An 8,953-nucleotide genomic window follows, 5' to 3' on the forward strand; every position below is an offset into this window, starting at 1 on the left:
TCCCCAAGAAATCATAAACAACATCCTTGTCTTTGCAAGTTTATCTTCCAACTTGACAACTTTATCCACTTCATATTGGTGTATAGCCTCCGTTCAATTTGTCCCTTTGCATCTTAATCTCCTCAATCGACGATGTTACATCTTTAATATTCATCCAATCACTTCGCGGGAAGATTTCATCTTCCCATTCCCAAAACCCACATGAATTAGTCTGTCAAACATAAATAAAAAAGAAGATTTAAGTTTCAAAATTGAAAAAAAATTATTAACAAAAAAAGAAGAAGAGAACCGAAAAATATGGTAACCTTGGGCCTCGAACATTTGTAGAATTTTATTCCAGGGTTATATGGAGTAGACGAAGTGAAGTGTTTGGCTATAATGCCACAACGACACCTAATCTGTAATGAACAGCTAGCTTGCGACATGTAATAACCAAAGCTATGACGAGAATGAAATAAAGAGGATTTTTTGGGAAGATTTCAGTCGCATGGAAGGTTTTAGCAATGGAGTTTATTTTGGGGGAGAAGAAGAAGACACTGGGTATGTGTCAAATTGATTTGACTGAAATTGGCTTATGGGGGACTAAATGGCCGTTGGTTTTGGGTCTAATAAGTTAGTGGAAGTCCCAATTGGCAGCTGAGTTGGCAGCTGAGTTGGAAAAAAGAGATGGGGTCAGCTGCCACTTGGACGGAGCGTTAGGGTTAGGGGTAATTGTGTAGACTTTATTAACGGTAAGGTGGAGATTGAACGTAAAGTGTATCGGGGAACGAACGTGCATGAATTTCAAAAGTACAGGAGTAATAATGGCCTTTTTCCCTTCTATAAAAGTTTACTTTCTTTTCTAGTTTCAGTTAAAGATTTTTCTTCATTGATAGCAACTCATTGAATTGTTAATCCTTATTATTCCTAGAAATGGCCAGCTCAATACTTATCGTTGTCATCCATACTGCTCACCATTAGTCAGCCACGCAGCAAAACCATAAATGTTAAGAAAATTAGTTTTGGGCATAATTCTACCTTAAAAGTTAGTCATGAGGTGGGAATTGCATAATACCAATGAGTCAATGACCTATTGCCTAAACAATGTTAGGACAAACTTAATACCCCTGTCACGCCTAACCAGATCTGGTACCTAATGCATGGACAACTATTATGGAAATAGAATTTGAATTTTTCTAAATCCTAAAAGTTTGCTCATTAGGTTAGAGTTGAACAAGAGCATATCCTCGACCAATATGGGACAACTTACAATAAATATGCTAGAAATAGTGCACATCCTTCTAGCTCTTTTCCTCAACTAACATAGGGCAAACTTACAATAAACATGTTGGAAATATTGTATATTCTGCTGTAGATACACATTTCATTATTAACTATGAATCATCTCACTAATTGGTAAAATAAAAATTTAAAGTTAAAGGGCATCTAAATACGGGATATTATCATTCTTTCTAGAACAAACAAAAAAAGGCCAGTATAAGAGGTAGTAAAATAAGCCTGACGTTTTCAACATGCTAGGAGTTATATAAAGCATTTAAAGCTAAAACATGATATTGGAGTTTCCTCTTCTTCCTTACATAATCTTTATTTTGTACATCACACAATTGACACTAGTTGTGTGAAGCTTTTTTTTGTCTCACAAGTTACTGGGCCCAAACGTATAAGATTTAGGTCCTCCAACTTGTGAGAAAACAGAGGCCTCACACAACTAAGTCTCAATTGTGTGAGATATAGAAAAGAGAAATTTTCATAAAGCACTATCTTTTAGTGGTAATTAGCTATTTATAGATACCATTTGCTATATTACGGATTGTAGATACGTTTTCTGTTGTTATAAGATGTATTAGATGTATTTAAGCTACTGTATTCATGAATACAGTAGCAAAAATAGGCGTGAATCAGGGAAGTCCAGCTAATTAGTTGTTGTATTCGAGTGTATTCGACTGTATTCATGGCGTGAAACATGGGATTACAGCTGGACAGATTATTGTATTCGACTGTATTCACGGCGTGAAACAGGGGATTACATTATTTTTAAATGGAAAGTGAATCAATTAACATAATAGACTCCTAATATAACTTAACAAACTCAATTATAAGACCCAAATTTTGTATTTCCATTTATAAAAAAGATTCTCAACTGAAAAATACCCCAAAAACATAGCAATCTTCAGAGAAATTATATAATACATCTGAATATATAAATTATATTAATTAAAAAAATATATGAATGCATTCATGGCATATAGCGAGAGAGTGAATACAATGAAATACATAGAATTGTTTACCCTTGAATCCGGATAACAATTGAATTTATATGGGGTTTTAAGGATCCGTGAACTAAAAGATACAAAAGGCTTTTAGGTTGAGGAAAATAAAGATAAAGACTCAACAATTGCCGTTAAAGTAAATAATCGCAGAATATAATATTGCTTAGAACAATTGTGCTTGATGATCCACAAGAATTTAGAGAGATACCCATTTATACATTCTGATTAAGGGTAAAAATAAGGTAGGTAAATTGATTACATCGTGGATCCCTGTAATTACGCCTTAATGGCCTGAAGTGGTTGAGAAAATCACGTTTGGGCGAGATATCCGGCGACGCTTGGTTATCCGTTACGAGCCCGGCTTCCGACCTTGTGTGTTTCTCCATCCGGTGGTGATTCCTTTCGAGNTGATGTATTTAAGCTATTGTATTCATGAATACAATAGCAAAAATAGGCGTGAATCAGGGAAGTCCAGCTAATCAGTTGTTGTATTCGAGTGTATTCGACTGTATTCATGGAGTGAAACATAGGATTACAGCTGGACAGATTATTGTATTCGACTGTATTCACGCCGTGAAATAGGCGATTACACTGTTTTTAAAAGGGAAAGTGAATCAATTAACATAATAAACTCCTAATATAACTAAACAAACTCAATTATACACAAATTTTGTATTTTCAGTTATAAAAAAGATTTTCAACCGAAAAACACCCCAAAAACATAGGAATCTTCAGAAAAATTATATAATACATCTGAATACATAAATTATATTAATTAAAAAAATATATGAATACATTTATGGCATATAGCGAGACAGTGAATACAATGAAATACATAGAATACAACGGGATATATTGAAATATAATGAAAAAAACAGTGAATATAATGAAATACATGGAATACAACAAGATACATTGAATTACAATGAAAAAAAAGATAATGAATACAATGAAATACATGAAAATACATTGAAATATATTAACAGAAAATCAAGTTGCTCAGCCCCAAACTCCGTCGTCTTTGTTCAAGAACAAACCCTAATTTCGGCGAATCTTCCTCGTTATGCCATCGGAATCACTATCGCTCTCCGATGGATCCAAAGGCAGTGAATTTTCACGCGATTAAAATAGCTACTCTCAGAAATTCAAAGCTTTACACGTATTAATCAACTGCGATTTGACAAGAATAGATATATAATATGTAGATGTCTCACCAAGAATTAATTTTCTCCACACTAAATAGTATTTTACGGAGCTTATAGTGTCAAAGTGGTAAAATATTATATGGGGTTTCTGCAGGTTGAGAGGATGTATAGGGTTTACGTGAGCAGTTAAAAATGGCTTTGGAATAATCGAAGATGGGGGAAGAGAATGGGATGTATCAAAGTAGAGAGAGAAAGAAAATTGTATAACTAATTAGCATATTTAGTGGCTTAGGGCTAGGAGGTAACCAAAATTAAATATTTTGCTACAAACCTTAAAAGGTATCTATAGAATATAATTTTTTTAAATGATATTTATTTAAAATAAATAAGGTGTTAACCTTTGCTATAGGAGGCAAAAATTTCTTATTTTTATAGTGTACAAAGGAGAGAGGAGATAATGAAACACATACTTCTACTTCAGACTCCTACAAAAATGTTAAAACATGGTTTTCGGTATATGTCAAATTCCTTGACATTAACTGTCACATCCCAAATCCCAAACCCGGTCGTGATGGCGCCTCTCGTGAAGACAAGGCAAGCCAGAACAACGGAATCACTTCTTTAACCATTACTTAACATTTATAAATCCAAAACGCATAATAAATATTTATAAAAGCGGAAACAGCGGCAATACCAAAGGGAACCATACAGACACAGCCTGAACCGGGGTGTCACAAGTCATGAGCTACTACAGAGTTGCTATAAGTCTAAGAGATAGAATATCTGATACAATAGTCTGAAGGAACTGAAATAACATATAAATGGGGGAGTCAAGGGGCTGCGGACGTCAAACAACTACCTCGAAGCTCCAACTCGCTGCCTGTTCTGGGGAGAATATCAGTGCTCAGGTGCGGACTCTGCTATGCCTGAATCTGCACGCATGGTGCAGGGAGTAATGTGAGTACTCCGATCTAGTGAGTAATAATAATAAATAATAACCGAAGGTAAGAAAACACATAACAGCACAAGGCAATTCTAAATCAGGCAGTAAATCATTAAAGCAGTAAAAATCCGTAAAGAGTCAAACGAAATTTCAATTTTAAAAGACAGGCAAATCAGGTAAAACAGTAAATGAATAGTGAATAGTAAAACTGCCCCTCGGGCCCAGTATCAATCGCTCAGTACAGTAATAGCCCCTCGGGCTCAATCTCAGTCACTCAGCATAGTATCAGCCCCTCGGGCTCACTCTCAAATCACATGGGTACCCGCGCTCACTGTGGGTGTGCAGACTCCGGAGGGGCCCCTTACGGCCCAAGCGCTATATCAACGTAAGGCCTGAAAACCTTCTCACATCACACATAAGGCCTTAAAGCCTCCTCACATCACACTCGAGGCCTGAAAGCGTCCTCACCTCACACTCGAGGCCTGAAAGCCTCCTCACATCACACTCGAGGCCTGAAAGCCTCCTCACATATGGCCCTCGGCCTCACTCAGTCCAGAAAAACATCATAAGCCCCTCAGGCATCAATAAAATAGTAGTGCTCAGCCCAAACAACAGTGGAAATATCATTTAAGCCTCGAAGTTCAATTAAAGCAGCTGAGTTTGTAAAATACTATAATCAACAGGACTGAGTTCATGTGGTATATCAAAATAGTGAGGAAACAGTGATAAAAATCCACGAAGGATTCAAGTAGTCGGCATTAAGCCCAAAATATGGCAATAAGCCCAAATCATGATGATAAACAAGACATCTCAGTCAAATACGCGATAAAATATCAAACGGGACGGACCAAGTCACGATCCCCAGTAGCAAACAACCCCGCGCTTGCCATTAAGCGCGTGTTTCACCTCAATATAGCACTACGTTGTGCAAATTCGGGGTTTCAAACCCTCAGGATATCATTTACTATCATTACTCACCTCAAGCCGGCCAAAATCCTAGCTCGCTATGCCCTTGCCTCGCAAATCGACCTCCTCGTGCGTCGAATCTTATCAAAACCACAACGAATACGTTACAATAGGCTAAGGGAGCATAACCCAATCGAAAAGAATCGAAAAACATTAAAAATCACGAAATTTGCAAAACCCGAGCCCCGGGCCCACTTCTCGAATTCCAGAAAATTTAGCATCATCGGATTCCTTATCTCGCCACGAGTCTATACATACCAAAAACTCCCAAATCCGAGTTCAAATGACCCATTAAAACCCACTTTGAAATATCAAATTCCAAGCCCTAGCTTTTCCCCCTTTTTGATGAATTTTCATAAATTTCTAGGTTAATTCTTCACTTAAATCATGTATTTAGGTCATAGAACTCACCTACAATCACACCCAGTCGAAATCACCTTCAATTCCCATCCAAAAGCTCTCAAGGTTGCTCAAAAATGGAGGAAATAAGACTTGGTTCGCGGATGAAATATTTAATAAAACCTTTCTGCCCAGAACTCTTTTCCTCTATGCGATCGCAGCACCAGGCTTGTGATCGCAATGCACAAAATTCAAACACCAAAATTTAACCCTATGCGATCGCGGATATGCCCATGCGATCGCAATGCACAAGGTCCTTAGCCTATGCGATCGCACACCAACTCCTGCGATCGCATTGAACAAATTTCTACTAAAAATCCCGGATCAGATTTACACTGTGCGATCGCATGCATCCCTATGCGATCGCATTGAACAACCAAACAACCCCTCGAAATCCTTCTATGCGGTCGCATCTCCACTCCTGTGATCGCATAGAGCAAAATCCTGCAGCACTGACCTGCAATTTTTGTGCAACACTCAAGTCTTAAAAACCTTCCGTTGGCCATCCGAAATCACCCCGAGGCCCCCGGGACCTCAACCAAAAGCATCAACGCATCCTAACACATCATTCAAACTTGCTCCAATCATCAGAACACCTCAAACAACACCAAAACCACCAAATTACATCGGATTCAAGCCTAAGTTCTTCTAAACCTTCCGAAACACGCATTGGATCGAAAACCCAACCAAAACACCTCCGAATGACCTGAAATTTTGCACACACATCTCAAATCACCTAAGAAGCTACTGCAACTCTCGGAATTCCATTCCGACCCTCGGATCAAAATCTCACCTATCAATCGGAATTCGCCAAAATACTAACTTCGCCAATTCAAGCCTAATTCTACACGGGACCTCCAAAATTACTTTCGATCACACTCCTAAGTCACAAATCATCCCTCGAAGCTAACCGAATCATCGGAATTCATATCCGAGCCCTCTACACATAAGTCAACGTCCGGTTGACTTTTCCAAAACAAACCTTCCTTAAAGAGACTAAGTGTCTCATTTCCTTCTAGAACCAATCCAAATCAACTCGTTCACACCCAACACTGATAATGAAGCATAAAGAAATAGAAAATGGGGAAAACGAGGCGGTAACTCACGTGACGACGGGTCGGGTCATCACATTAACATGAGAAGAATTAAAGGCCACTTAGCTAGGCAGGGAAGCAACATCGACAAAAATTGATTCCTAAGTCAACAACAACAACAACATGCCCAGTGAATTCAACACAATTGAGACCTGGGGAGGGTAAGATGTACGTAGCCTTACCCCTATCCCCAGAATGGCAGAAGACTGTTTCCGATAGACCTTTCAGCTAAAATAAAAGATTAAAGATAGTAAATGACAACAAGTAATAATAAGAACATGATAAAAGAAAGCCGAAGCAAAGGGAAGCAATGAAACGGTACGTAATAATAGCAAATCTAGAGTATGAAGATATTAAACTAGCACTAATGCGACTGAACGGGGGAAGATTAAGGGAAATGCTCTCATAACCTACTTAACCTGCTACCTTGATCCTCGACCTCCACACCCCCTATCAAGGGTCATATCCTCAGTAAGCTTCAGTTGCGCATGTCTCACCTAATCTATCTCCTCAAGACTTCTTAGCATACTCTACCCTCCTATTACCCACCAAAGCTAACATCTCACACCTCCTAACTGGGGCTTCTGTGTGTTCTCCTCTTAACATGCCCGAACCATTACTCAACCTCGCCTCCCGCAACTTATCTTCCACTGCCACTCCCACCTTAATCCGGATAACTTCATTCCTAATCTTGCTAACCTGGTATGCCCGCGCCGCGCATCATCTCAACATCCTCATTTCAGCTACTTTCATCTTAGAATAAAAAATATATATTAAGCTGCAAGGTCAACTACTAAACTCTTCACCAATAAGAAATCATACTCAAGGGCTCTCAAGCTGAATGGCCAAAGATCAGACAATTTACAGCAAGCAACAAATTACAACCTTTTGTAGGAAATCCATACAAGAAAATCTCAAAGTTCCACTTACTTTTATTGAAGCTAGGATTGCAAGAAAATTATATCATTTTACACCACCAGCGGTGCAACTAAAAAGATGCAGGTCCAACATTTAATCATAAAAATGAAGAGGACAAACATATACAAGTACGCATGCCCACATAGACTCCAGTCAATATTGAATAGATCATCAAAACAACAAACAACAACGCCTCATATCTAAACAAGATGGGATCAGCTACAGGGAATCCTACACTGACAATGTTTCTCCCTTTATTTTAATCCCAGGCAAAAGATAAGAGAGTGTCACACTTGTTAAAAGAGGACGATGCATGTTTGAGAATTAGCCTTTAACTTAGATTTTCCAAGTGTGAGAATGCACGACGAGAAAAAATATGATATTATCACATATATTAACTATGATACAATGAGCCCTATATATATATATATATATATATAATATATATATATATATATATATATATATATATATATATATATATATATATTACATGTTCCTACTCTTAATTACATATTAGAATTAGGGTTATTTATTTACTCCTATTTACATAACTATTCTAACACTCCCCCTCAAGCTGGTGCATATAAATTATATGTACCGAGCTTGTTACATATGTAGTTAATACGAGGACCAGTGAAGGACTTGGTGAAAATATCTACAAGCTGATCATTCGACTCCACAAACTTTGTAGCAATATCTCCCGAGAGTATCTTTTCTCTGACAAAGTGACAGTCAATCTCAATGTGTTTAGTTCTCTCATGGAACACTGGATTTGACGCAATATGAAGAGCAGATTGATTATCACACACAAGTCCCATCTGACTAATCTCACCAATTTCAACTCCTTGAGCAACTTTTTGATCCAAATTAGCTCACATGTCACCATAGCCATTGCTCGATATTCTGCTTCTGCACTAGACCGAGCAACCACATTCTGTTTCATGCTCTTCCAAGACACCAAATTTCCTCCTACTAAGACACAATATCCAGACGTAGAACGTCTATCAGAAGGTGATCGTGCCCAATCAGCATCTGAGTATCCAACGATCTGCTCATAGCCTTGATCCTCAAACAATAAACCTTTGCCTGGAGCTGATTTTATATACCAAAGAATGCGAACAACTGCATCCCAATGACTATCACAGGGAGAATACATAAACTGACTCACAACACTCACAAGAAAGGAAATGTCAGGTCTTGTCACTGTAAGGTAAT

Source organism: Nicotiana attenuata, unplaced genomic scaffold (assembly GCF_001879085.1).
Source record: "Nicotiana attenuata strain UT unplaced genomic scaffold, NIATTr2, whole genome shotgun sequence".
Lineage (NCBI taxonomy): Eukaryota > Viridiplantae > Streptophyta > Magnoliopsida > Solanales > Solanaceae > Nicotiana > Nicotiana attenuata.